Source organism: Sus scrofa, chromosome 3, assembly GCF_000003025.6.
Source record: "Sus scrofa isolate TJ Tabasco breed Duroc chromosome 3, Sscrofa11.1, whole genome shotgun sequence".
NCBI classification, from domain to species: domain Eukaryota; kingdom Metazoa; phylum Chordata; class Mammalia; order Artiodactyla; family Suidae; genus Sus; species Sus scrofa.
The window spans coordinates 53,103,608-53,117,599 of NC_010445.4; the positions used below are offsets into that span (position 1 = coordinate 53,103,608).

Consider the following 13,992-nt stretch of genomic DNA (forward strand, 5'->3'; position numbering starts at 1 on the left):
AGCAGACAACAGGTGTATCTGACCTTTGTTACAGAGAAGGATGGCTTTAGTCATACCCTTTTCCCATGTGGTTCATTTCACTCTGAATTCTTAGAAAGATGACCCAAAACAAAGGCAGTCAGTGCCTTGCGCTATTAGACCCAGGGAGAATTGTCACACTTTAGGTGCTAAACAAAAATACTCTTTATTATTAGTTCTGAATTATGCACATTTTAAAGTAAATGCGATCCTTAGGAAAAATATATCTTATATAAAATTCAACTCCTCTGCATTTTTTTACAATGCTACTTATCTTCGAAGCAAAGTAAAAACTAAATTTCGTTTTAGACATTCTGAGAATATTTTTCCCAGGCCGGTGGGGAACTTAACGAGAGAGAAATAGTCAATGACATTTCCCCAACCAGACAGGAGACTTTCATTTCTTGCTACTTTGCTACTAGAAAAGAGGAAAATAAATCTTAGCAGATGTGCTTAATACAGAAACTATTAAACAGGCGTTCCTGTCACGGCTCAGTGGAAGCGAATTGGACAAGTATCCATGAGGACACAGGTCCCATCCCTGGCCTTGCTCAGTGGGTTAAGGATCCAGCTGTGAGCTGTGGTGTACATAGGTCATGGATGTGGCTTGGATCTGGCATTGCTGTGGCTGTGGTGTAGGCCGGCAGCTACAGTTCCGATTTGACTCCTAGCCTGGGAATCTCCATGTGCCACGGATGCGGCCCTAAAAAGACAAAGAAAGAAAGAAAGAAAGGAGGAAGGAAGGAAGGAACTATTAAAGGTGAATTTATATTTACCATCCCTTGATTAATTTTCCCTTTTCTGCCTTCTTCTGGGTGTAGCCTGAGGGAGAAGCTTTGTTGTCCTGAGCAGGTTTGAGGATAGGATGCAAAGGAGCAGAGGGTGTAGACAGAACCTGGGGGGCGGGGGTGGGGAGAGTAGCAAGGAGTGCATAGAAGGTGGGGAGCGGCGGGAGGGTGGAGGAGGCAGGGCTGGACTAGGAGAGATGCAGGACTGCCTTGGGAAGTGGAACCTCGGGTGAGAGATGCGACAGCAGATTTTCTCTGATGGTTTTCAGGGTGATATAAGTGGAACCTTTTCCTTTTCCTCTCCTTGAAACCCTGTCCAAATTTGGGGACACTTTTCAGTGGGCCTGGTTTTTTTTTTTTACAAACACACAACTGTACAAACTTGGCCTCAGGATGTAGGGTGACGACCGAGCCAGTCAGATTTGGGTTGCAGTATTCATTTTTGAACCCTAAAGGATTCTACTGGTTTACCTTGTACAGTGATGGGGAAATACCAGGTCCCTGAGTAGACACGTGGGAAAAGACTGCTCAGCCTCTGACAAAGAAACATGATCATCTGCAACAATGGGGGAGGGGGGAAAGCCTGTTTGGGAAATATCTGTAGGAGAAAGAGAAGCATCTGGAAGGCTCACCTTCTGTGCTGAAGCTGTCCTAGGCAGCAGAGAGAATGCCTGCCATGGGAGACCTGTTTTCTCACAACCCTGAACACACTCAATATCCATCACCAGCTCTTTGATTTTTGCTGTTGTTGTTTGGCTGAGTTGGCAGCACGTGGAAATTCCTGGCAAGGGACAGAACCCCTGCCAGAGCAATAACCAGAGCCACAGCACTGACACCGCCAGATCCTGCACTCACTGAGCCACCAAGGAACTCCCATCCCTAGCTCTTTGAAACTCCCTCTTCAGTTAGCTTTGGGACCAGCAGATAAAACAGTTAACAGTGTTTGAGGCAGGGTCTGCTTGTGGCCAGCAGTGCCTTCACACCTACTTGTTACCTTGCTCTATTGGCACAACCACTCTGGTGGGCAGATGGATGTTTCCAGCTGAGTGGACCAAGCCTTGGAGCCTGCTCCTGACTCGGAGGTGGAGCCTGGAAGGAGAAACTGCCGCCTCTGACGCCAGGGCTGCAGCGCTGGGCAGCGGACCCGCAGAAAGGGATGGGGGAATGGCGGTGCCCCAACAGAAAAAGAAGGACCGGCACACAGCAGTGGGGCGGGGACCACGCCCTGCATCCCGCTCAGCTGTTTCCAGGTTGCCCCACAATCCTGGACCCAGTGGAGCGAGCAGGCTCTGCTTGGAGGTGGGGAGTGGGGGATGGGTCTAGGACTCGGCCCGCCTGTACAGGGTCACACAGAGACAAAGCCAGGTTTTGGCTCCCAGGTGGGTGCTCTTTGCCTCCTGCTTGGCTGCTGAGGACCAGCCCTGCCGTTGGGGGGCGCTCCCTCTGCAGATCCGCGCCAGGCCTGTGCTCCACCCGGGAACCACACCTCCCACCTGACTCCCAGCACTCCAGGTGCCAACCACACCCAGCCGCTTTCTAAATCACTCCATCTCCTATTCCTGGCTTTCTTTCTCATCCTCTCATACCCAGCGGTTTTTACTCGCCCTTGCAACACCACTTGATGTTGAAAAGGCTTTAAATACACTTTAATGAAGCATAATAGCAGCCTATGGGCTCAGGAGGGAGTTATTGATTTTTTTGGTGTAAAATATTAAAGTGTCTTTCAGGCTATTTATGTCCTTAGACCGCAGAGCTCAGGCTGTCACCTGATGCCCTAACCATACCAAGATCTGGTTTTCTTTCTGGGAAAACATCAAATATTTACCACTAGCATTACCTCCCCTCCATTTCTCCTGCCTGTCCAGCCTGTAAATGGCAACGGCCACAGGTGGGCTGCCTTCATGCACTGGCTGTGTCCCTTTCCCAGGAACCTGTTTGGCCTGTTCTGGACCAGGTGCCCATGCTAGGTAGGGTCCTGCTGACCTGGTCTTTAGGACAGCCATCTAGACCCCTCGGGCTCAATGGCTCCTGTCAAATGTTGTCTCGGCTGAAATAAAAATGTAAAATGTTTTTGGTCTGTGATGGTCTGAACGGTCCTCAGTTTTTTCCTAGAAGTACACATGAGTGATGGCGATACAGGTGCAGGGAAGAAGCAGATGCTGCTTTTCCCGGCTCCACAAAGAGGGCGGGGCTGGGAGGAGAGATGGAGCTGGTCCAGGAGTGAAGGTGGAGGGCCCTCGGGGCTTTTTCTTACCCAGTGTCCTCAACCAACACTGATGCCTATTCAGAAGCTGCAAGCCAGTCAAGCAGTGTTTCTAAAATTGTGTATGGCCAGTACCACAGATGTGTCATCAAACCTTTCCTTCTAGGGGACTTAAAAATGGTAAAGGTTTTGAAACTTCAAACAGGAAGAAGGTTCGCCCTGTTGCCCTGAAGTGTGTCTTTGGAGGTTTCTGAGCCAGTGCTCAGAGTGTTGCCATCTTTGAAGAGAAAGACGGTAATTACAGCAGTATACATTGCATGTTTATGTCTTCCAGAGGTTTCAAGGCCCCAGCCTGGGGCAGATCAAGTCAGCCAACTGCCTGGGGGCAAGAAGCTCCAAGTGGTACAAAACATCATTTGAAGTACGAGCAATAAAAGCAGAAAAGGGAATTCCCATCCCAGGGAAACGAGTCAGACTAGCATCCATGAGGACGCAGGTTTGATCCCTGGCCTCAATCGGTGGGTTAAGGATCCAGTGTTGCCGTGAGCTGTGGTGTAGGTTGCAGACACAGCTTGGATCCTGCATTGGATCCTAGGGAGCCTGGGAACCTCCATATGCCACACATAAATAAAGCAGAAAATAGATAAACTGAAATTCATCAAAATTAAGCTTCAAAGAACTCCATTAAAAAAGTGAGAAAACAACCACAACAGGAGAGAAAAGATTTGCAAATTACATATCTGATAAAGGATTAGTACCCAGAATATATAAGAACACTTACAACTCAGCAATCAAGACAAATAACCCAACTCAGACATGAGAATTTTCTCTCTCCAGAGAAGATAAACAAAAGGCCAAGTAGCACAGGAAAAGATGCTGAGGTCATTAGTCGTGGGGGAAGTGCCAGTCAAAACCACAGAGAGATGCCACTTCATACCCACTAGGATTCTAGGTTCAGGAGGGTGGGCAGGAACAGGTGTCAGCAAGGATGTAGAGAAGTCGGAACCTCATGCCTTGCTGGTGGGAATGTGAAACAGTACAGCTGCTTTGGGGAATAGTTTGGCAGTTCCTCAAAAAGCTAAGCAGAGAATTACCCTACAACTCAGAAATGCTACTCCTGGCTGTTTACCCCTCCCCCAACGAAAACATACATCTATGCAAACATTTGTATAGAAACGTTCTTCACAGTATGATTCATAATAGCCAAAAGTTGGACATAATCCAAGTATCCACCCACCAATGAATGGATAAATAAAACGTGGTATACCCATACAATGAAGTAGTATTTGGCCATAAAAAGAAATGAAGTACTGGAGTTCCCATCATGGCTCAGTGGTTAACGAATCCGACTAGGAACCATGAGGTTGTGGGTTCCATCCCTGGCCTTGCTCAGTGGGTTAAGGATCAGAGCGTTGCCATGAGCTGTGGTGTAGGTCGCAGACGTGGCTTGGATCCCGTGTTGCTGTGGCTCTGGTGTAAGCCAACAGCTACAGCTCTGACTGGACCCCTAGCCTGGGAACTTCCATATGCCACGAGAGCGGCTCAATGGCAAAGAGACAAAAAAAAAAAAAAAGAAAGAAAAAAGAAATGAAGTATTAATATACGGTACAACACGGATGAGCCTTGAAAGGTTATGCTAGGTGAAAGAAGCCAAATACACACCAGAAGCAGCCGTATATGCTATGGTTCCATTTATATGAAATGTCCAGAAAAGGTAAATCTATAGAGACAGAAAAATAGATTAATGGTTGCCAGGGGCTGGGGAGAAGGGGCAGTAGGGTAAGTGTTTCTTTTTGAGGTGATTAAAAATGTTCTGGCATTAGGGGAGGAGAGGAACAAAATAGGAGTTGGGGCTTAACAGATACACACAACTGTACATAAACTAGATAACCAACAAGGTCCTGCTATATAGCACAGGGAACTCTAATCAATATTTTGTAAAAACCTACAAGGGAAAAGAATCTGAAAAAGAATATATACACATATGTACATATAACTGAAAATATACGCATATGTATCTATAACTGAATCATTTTGAGGTACATGTAAAACTAACACAACATTGGAAATCAATTATACTTCAATATAAAAAATGGGAAATAAATAAAACAACAAAAAAATGTTTGGAATTAAATGGTAGTCGTGGTTGCACACTGAATTATACAATTTCTTTTTTTGGCATGCATAAGTTCCCTGGGCCAGGGATTGAACCTGAGTCACAGCAATGACAACGCCGCATCCTTCGATGCTAGGCCACCAGGGACTCTGAATTATACATTTTAAAGGGGTGAATTTGGAGTTCCCGTCGTGGCTCAGCGGAAACAAATCTGACTAGTATCCATTAGGATGTGGGTTCGATCCCTGGCCTCACTCAGTGGGTTAAGGATCTGGCGGGGCTGTGAGCTGTGGTGTAGGCCTCGCTCAGTGGGTTAAGGATCTGGAGTTGCTGTGGCTGTGGCATTGAACCCCTAGCCTGGGAACCTCCTATGCCATGGGTGCAGCCCTAAAAAGATAATAAATAAATAATAAAAAAATACAGGGGTGAATTTTATGGTTGGTGCATTATATCTCGATAATGATTTAAGAAATCATTGGAATAAACGGTAAGTATGGTGCCCATCAATGCCAGCTTGTACAAAGGATTCTTCACATAACTGGCAAAACGTAGAATGTCCTCATTGAAGGAAAAAAAGAAACCAAAAAACACGCAATTGACCAGCCATCCTTCTTCAGCAGTGCCAGCGTATTTCTAGAGAGAACCTTTGCACTGCTCATCGCAATAACCGTCCTGAACAGACTCGCACAGACCCAGCCCTGAACCTCAGACCAACCAGCTGACAGTCACCCAAGATAATGCCTAATGTCCAGTGAGCGATTCCTTTTATCATCTGTAATGTTGACTCTTTAATAGTTTTGCCATGCAATTGCCAGATCCAGAAAATAGCAAAATTGGAGAACCAGAAGTACAGAGAAGTAGGCAGGGTTGGCCACATACAGGCTGGAAGGAAGAGCATGTGCAGATGATGTGAGCAGGTCTTTGTGAGTTTGAGTGACTTATGCTGCCCAGTGATTAAAACAGAGAAATGGGGATGCAGAAGACAACTCTAAAAAAATACAGATGTTGCTGTTTGGGGCATGGTGATATTGCGAGTCCTGTGCTTGTGGGAAAAAAGGAACTGGTAAGAAGTCCTCCCCCTAGAGTTCCCATTGTGATTCAGTGGTAACAAACCCAACTAGTATCCATGAGGACGAGGGATCGATCCCTGGCCCTGCTCAGTGGGTTACAGGTGAGCTGCAGCATAGGTTACAGATGTGGCTCACATCTGATGTTGCTGTGGCCTGTGGTGTAGGCTGGCAGCTGCAGCTCTGACTCGACTGACCCCTACCTTGGGAACCTTCCTATGCCGTGGGCATGGCCACCCACTACTACCACCACCAAAAAAGAAGTCCTCCCATCTCTTTGTACTTCAAAATTCCCTCACTTTTTTTTTTTTTTTTTTTTTTTTTTTGTCTTTTTGCCTTTTCTTGAGCCGCTCCCGTGGCACATGGAGGTTCCCAGGCTAGGGGTCAAGTCAGAGCTATAGCTGCCGACCTACACCATAGCCACACAACACCAGAGCCAAGCTGTGTCTGTGACTTACACTGCAGCTTGAGCCACTGCCTGATCCTTAACCCACTGAGCAAGGCCAGGGATCAAACCACAAACTCCTGGACACTATGTCAGGTTCTTAACCTGCTAAGCCATAACGGGAACTTGTCCCCCACTTTTTATGCAGACTCAACTTGCATAGAATCTCTCTCCTCTGCTGGACTTCCATAAGGCTCACTGGCACTCTCTGGATGATACAGGCCCCATGATTTATCTCCTCGTCCTCCTGCCTCTATAAAACTAGGCTCCCTTCCTTTCCATTGAGGAGTTCCCCATTAAGAATGTTCTTTCTCAGGAGTTCCCATCATGGTACAGTGGAAACAAATCTGACTAGTATCCATGAGGATGAGGGTTCAGTCCCTGGCCTCACTCAGTGGGCCAGAGATCCAGTGTTGCTGTGAGCTGTGGTGTAGGTTACAGATGCGTCTCAGATCTCCCATTGCTATGGCTGTGATGTAGGCCTGCAGCTGTAGCTCTAATTCAACCCTTAGCCTGGGAACTTCCATGTGCCATCGGTGCAGCCCCAAAAAGCAAAAATTAAAAAATAAATTAAAAAAAAAAGAATGTTCTTTCTCTTGTAAGAGCACAAATAAAATCATCTCTAATTATCCGGTGCATTTATGTTTTTCACAGGTATATAATACATCCTTTCTTCTGAACATAAAGGAAGAGATATACAGTTTTATTCATAGACAATCTCTTCTCTCTGCCCCCACTTAGAAAATGTTGAAAAAATATTTAAAGAATGCCATTTTGAAGGGATGCCAGCTGAGTTACCCACAGCCAGTGTTTGGTCTTGACTATCTCCTATAACAAGGATATGGGGCAGGCTTCCATGAAAGAAATTTCACCCCCTTGCAGTGACAAATCAAGGCAGTTTTTTCCAGCAAAACCTCTTCAAGTATATCACAGCTGTCCATTTCTAGAGCACCCATCCATCTTCCAGTGTTCGGGGCTGTTTCTTCTCCATTTCTAGAACTTTCCAAATGCCAAGCATGTAGATTTTCCTAGTTTTTGGATATTCAGGGGGAAAAAAATGCATGAGTAGAACCAATTTCAGGCCAGATTACCACAGCTTTCATCTTATTGCTACATCTTATTTCTTTTTATACCTTGGCCACCACATGTATGTTGCTTTGATTAGACTTATTATAAATCATGGGTGAGAAATAAAAGGGAAGTAGCCTGAGATGATTACAGTGAACTTTCTTGCTGGAATCTTGGTGTAAAGACTCTGGTCTATTTAGTCCTTAGTCTGTTAATGAGACCTGTTACTGAATTGTCCTTATGTGTTCACTGAACTGCTCCATTCCTGGATTCTTCCCCGTGGCCCATCTCCTGGGCAGCTTTAGGAACTGGACACACACCAGCGTTTCCTGGATTTGTTTTGATGTTCTTCCTCTAAACCACAGGGGTTTCAGGGAAACAGAATGCTGTGTACCACTGAATATCCATGGTCATGCATTCTGCTACCTGTCCAAAGGGATCTGCTTTTGTCCTGGGTATTATCTTGCCAGCCAGGGCAAAGCAATTTGGAGGGTGACTACTTCATCAAAAAGCTGTTGGGAAGTTCTCATTACAATGGGAACTCAGTGGGTTAAGGACTTGACACAATGTCCGTGAGGATGTGGGTTTGATCCCTGGCCTGGCTCAGTGAGTTGGATGCTGCATTGCTGTGACTATGGCATAGCCTGCTGTTGCAGCTCTGATTCGATCCCGAGCCTGGGAGCGTCCATATGCTGCAGGTGCGGACCTAAAAAAAAAAAAAAAAAAGGATTGCCGCAGTCCTTGAGTCTGCAGCTTCTGTTTCATTCATTTACTTAACGTGCTTTGGAAACAGGAAAGCTGAGACCTCTACCATCTGTGCCTTCTGCAGCATGTTTGTCATTAGGAAGCAGAGGGAAAAGCAGCCCTTGCCTAATGACTCGCCCACAGGGGTCAAGAATGAGAGGTTGTGTGCTGAGGCAGAAAGATGGCCGAGCTGGAGACCTGACCTTGAATCCTGGGCTATAACTCTGTGGTTTTGAGACTTGGGATAAGCCATTTCTCTTCTTTGGGCCAGTTTTCCTTCATCTAAAAAATGAAGAGACCAGATCAAATGACCTGTGAAGCTTCTCTGGAGTCTAGCTTTTGCTTACTTTGGAGGTAAGGTTAAGGGTTGAATTGATGGTGGAGTTCCTGCAGTGGTGCAGTGGGTTAGACTCTGACTGCAGTGGCTCAGGTCACTGCAGAGGCATGGGTTTGATTCCCAGCCAGTGCAGTGGGTTAAAGGATCCAGTGTTGCCACAGATGTGGCTCGGATTCAATCCCTGGCCTGGGAACTTACATTTGTCATAGGTGTGGCCATTAAAAAAAAAAGAGTTGAATTGCTAGTGACCTTAGCAGGGTCATTTCTTTTCTTATCTTTTTTTTTTTTTTTTTTTTTTTTTTGTCTTTTCAGGGCCACACCTGCGGCATATGGAGGTTCCCAGGCCAAGGGTCGAATCAGAGCTACAGCTGCCGGCCTACACCACAGCCACAGCAACGCCAGATCTGAGCCATGTCTGCGACCTATACCACAGCTCATGGCAATGCTGGATCCTTAACCTGAGCGAGGCCAGGGATTGAACTTGCATCCTCATAGATACTGAGGCCACAATGGGAACTCCCCTTTTCTTTTAGGGCTGCACCCACAGCATGTGGAAGAAAATTGTTAACTGGATTCTGCTATTTTTTCATCATGTTTTGGAGCTCATACCATTTCTTTCTAGGATGCAGACCTTTTCAAGGGCCCTGGAAACGCTTGCAGGCTCTGTGCCCTCTCCGCTCACCTTAAACCCTCAGCCAACCCATTCTGATTGCTTCCTCCACCCAAGGGCCTCCAGTGAAATCAATCCCACCACATGGGATACCAGATTTGATAGAAGGGTCAGGTAAGAACCCGAGCTGCCTTGGGGACGGACTGGGAATCTCAGAGCAGATACAGGCTCTCCATTAGTGCCTTCAAAGCTGATGATTCCGCAAATGCCTTTTGTCTGCTGGGCCGTGTGTGGTGGGGGCAGCAGCGGAGTGTACTTTTCTAAGCACCAGCCCAAGAAAGGCAGTAAGACAATCCCACATATAACCTTAGAGTGACTGTGAAACTCAACATTTAAGGCTTTTCAGGAGGATTCGGGAGGAAAGGAGAGCCGGGGAAACCACTGAAATACATGAAGGTCAGGACATGGGGAAAGGAGGTCCACAAACGCATTCACAACAAACCAGAGAGGGAAGAGTAGGTCTTAGCAATATTTTTCCCCCAAAGAAGTTGTTTTTTTTTGTTTGTTTGTTTGTTTGCTTTTTTTTTTAGGGCGACACTCGAGGCACATGGAAGTTCCCAGGCTAAGGGTCAAATTGGAGCTCAGCTGCCGGCCTACACCACAGGCACAACAACGCAGGATCCGAGCCATATCTGTGACCTACACCACAGCTCATGGCAACGCTGGATCCTTAAGCCACTGAGAGAGGCCATGGATTGAACTTGCATCCTCACGGATACTAGTCTGATTCGTTTCCACTGAGCCACGATGGGAAAGAATTTAAACATGTCACTGTTTGGGTTTTGCAGTAACTTTTTTTTTCCTTTGGCCACGCCCACAACATGTGGCAGTTCCCTGGCCAGGGATCCAATCCATGCCAGAGCAGTGACCCCAGCCACTGCAGGAACACTGCTGGATCCTTAACCTGCTGAGCCACAAGAGAACTCTTGACAGTAATTTTAAGACACTGGACAGCATCATCATGTGATCCTTCTGTATCCAGCCTCTAACTGGGCTGGTGGGGTCCCATAGCTCCTGCAAGGGGACACAGGCTGCATAACCCAAAGGGCCCTGGATAAACAGAGTCACAAACAACCTGACAGAGGACATCCACTCCTTGTGATCAGCACGGGTGGCAGAGCTGAGCTGAGCTGAACCCTATATTTCCGGATTGATTCCCAGCCCCAAGTCTGCCCTTCTCACCCTTTACATAAACATAAGCTGACTCACTGGGGAAAACTATAGGTCTTTTCTACAATCTGAAAAATATTTTTGCAAATGACAGCTAACCTTCTGGAGAGTTCAGAAAGCCAGTCCTTACATTCTGCTGGATTTCTTTCCCAGAGAAGGAGAGTCGATGTTCCGCGAGTTGTGTTTGTGGAACTGCTTCTGCTTCTTTCTGGTTATTTGTTGCAAACCCACAAATGTTATCAGCATGACCACGGGATCTGGGAAAAATGGCTTATGGGCAGTTTCACATCATTAAAACTTCTTGCTATTATAGAACAGAAAAAAATATCCATGAGCTCAAAGAGGGAACGCCCCATCTCTCGATGGCAGGGAAGGGGCATTTCTAAGGAGTAGGTCAATGGGTTGCAGCAGCGTGAAATGTCTGCCTTCCTGGTTCTCTCACCTGTTTTCCTGAGCAGGGCACACCCTGTGCCCTCAATTCCAGATAAGCCAACACTGAGCATCCTCCCCCAAGTGGAGACTGGGGGGCAGGAGTTTCTCAGCTCAGCAGGGGGATGCTGGTGGAATAAGGTAGTTCTGGTCCTTCCTCTGCCCCAGTAGCCTGTCATCGTGGCTCCCTTACGGGGGCTGTGGCGAGGACACCCCAGGAGCCAGGAAGCTTCTGGACCACTGCGCTCATCTCAGACACCGAGTCCCCCTCAGGCAGCCCTTCGGCTCGCAGGACTGTTACCTCCGCAGAGGCTGGAGGCAGCTCGGGGGAGCTTACTTCCCCACCACGAGCCCGCTGGGCAGAGGGTCTGACAGGGGCAGGGAGGAACGTCCTGAAGGCTGATGGCCTCCTGCAGAGGGAGACCACTGGCCTTGGCAGACTGGAAAGCCCCCTGTGTTTCTGACCTGTGAAGTCTGGCTGCCTTTCCCATCCTCCTGTCTCTCCAAGTGGAACTGAGACCAGAGCGGGGAAGTGAGAAGGACGCTGAGGGGGAACTTGAGTGGCTCCACAGCCCTACCCTTGAACCTCTCCTTACTTGTCTATTGTTTGTGCCTCAAAGTCTGAGCCTTTAAAGTGACAGAACAGAGGGGCAGGGCCACAGCCAGAGGGATGGAGAGCTTTTCGGTTGGTAGCATCCGATAGGGCGAGACAGCGCTAGCGGGCTTAGAAAATGTCACCTATCCCCTGGTTCCCTTGTCAGACCCCTACCAAGGGTGGTTACCAGGTGAGGCCCTGGAGAGGGAAATGGCCAGCACGCAAACCTACCTCCCCAAGCTGTCAGGACAGTGACAGCCACACAGTAGAGTTATAGGATACCTGGGAAGGTGTCCATAAAACTGAGGACAAAGAAGGTGAAAGCTGTGTCCCTGACTTACAGGTGTGTGGACGTACTTCAGTCCTAGCCTGGCCAGGCTCTTGGCCTCAGTGGGAGAGGGTTCCTTTTCTGTTGGGGTTCAAGCAACCAATGATGAAACTGAAGCTGCGATGGTTGTAGCACAGGCTGAATCCAGTGGTTAAAGACTGGAGAAGTGGGAGCTAAATTCACAGATCAACTTCTCACCCCATTGGGGAGAGGGATTTAAAATTTTTTTTAACCCAAATATAATGGCTTTATTTATTTATTATTTGATTGATTGATTTTTTTGCTTTATAGGGCTACACACGTGGCATTCCCAGGCTAGGGGTCGAATCAGAGCTGCAGCCACAGCAATGCTGGATCCGAGCCGAGTTTGCAACCTACACTGAAGCTCACGGCAATGCCGGATCCTTATCCCACTGAGCCAGACCAGGAATTGAACCCACATCCTTGCACATACTAGTCAGGCTTGTTACTGCTGAGCCACAATGGGAACTTCCTATTTATTTATTGTTTAATAATGCGATGTCTTGAAAGAGTAAAGACAAAGGGAGGAGGGGTGAGGCTGAGGAGGAGGAGGCGTGGGCATTAGTCTACTGGGGGAGGAGCGGGGCTTTTCCGAGGGAAGTGGGCACCACCCCCTTTTCATCTTTTTTTGATCCTTAATGTCAGGTCACACTTCAGGCAGGCATGTCATTTAATATGCTAACATAGTCAAGTCAGCATATAACGGGGCTCAGGGTCTGCTGGAGGTCAGATGCTTCTTCTTTTGGGTTTGTGTTTGTAGCTTCCTTTCTTTTTTTTCTTTTCTTTTTTTTTTTTTTTTTTTTTTTTTGTCTTTTTGCTATTTCTTTGGGCCGCCCCCGCGGCATATGGAGATTCCCAGGCTAGGGGTCGAATCGGAGCTGCAGCCACCAGCCTACGCCAGAGCCACAGCAACGGGATATCCGAGCCGTGTCTGCAACCTACACCGCAGCTCACAGCAACGCCGGATCGTTAACCCACTGAGCAAGGGCAGGGACCGAACCTGCAACCTCATGGTTCCTAGTCGGATTCGTCAACCACTGCGCCACGACGGGAACTCCGTAGCTTCCTTTCTTATTTTTGGAGCCTTTAACTTAAAGATTTAGGTTCACTCCTGTGCTCATGGTAGGGTTGGTGGTTTTTGTGCAAAGACCAGGAGCAACTCTGGCAACTGTGGAGAGAGGTGGGCATTTCTAGATGAGGAAACAGCGGTGTGAGGCTGGCCGGGCCTGTAGGTGCAGGCCTCCTCCTCCTCCTCTCCCTGCGGGCCCCACACAGGGAGGAGGCCGTTGGGGACAGTCCAGGTTAGAGAGGATGAGGCCCATTTCGAGAGGCAACGGCAAAGGAAGCAGAGCGGGAAGAGGGTTAAGAGGGAGGGTAATCCACAAAACTGAGTGACCACATTCTAAAGACCTGATCAGAGGGGTCAAGACACACAGGCATAAAGCATTTCCAGCATTTACTAAATGACCCATCCCAGATCTCTAGTTCCAGAAGCTGGGGTTTGTATGTAGCAAGTTCAGTGGAGGGAAGAGTATAAATTAGCACACAGGGAGGTTCTAAAGTTCGTGAACATGGGCCACACTGATGGCGGCCTTCTCTCCTACGCCCAAGGTCAGCCTCAGCATCATTAATTATCACCAGGATAAGCCCGCATCAAGCCCAGAAAGCCCTTGACTTCTGCAAGCATGTTTCTCCATTTAGGCAATTTTTTTCCAGGATTCTTTTTCTCAAAGAAGGAGACTAGGATCTAATATCATAGATGGTACAGTTTGTGCGCCCAAAGCGAAGGGGACAGGCCTCCTTCGGCAGCAGTTAGGTGAACAGACAGCTGGCTCCCGCTTCTTTCTTCCACTTCCCTTGTCCTTTGCTCACTTTTGAGAGGCTGGTTCAAGCTTGTTCAGACATGTCTTAAGTGAGGTGTTCAGGCAAAAGCATGCACAGAAAGGAAAGGAAAATGAGAACGAAGTGATGAAAAGTTAATGGGGAGATTTTT

At 47.6% G+C, this 13,992-nt stretch overlaps 1 long non-coding RNA gene across 1 annotated transcript; it reads right to left on the reverse strand.

Annotated features, from left to right (window-relative positions):
* LOC106509760 lies at positions 7,282-12,286 on the reverse strand. Its single transcript, XR_002342521.1, has 2 exons — positions 10,726-12,286; positions 7,282-7,665 (listed from the first exon to the last, which is right to left on the reverse strand). It is a non-coding gene; the product is annotated as an uncharacterized LOC106509760 (long non-coding RNA).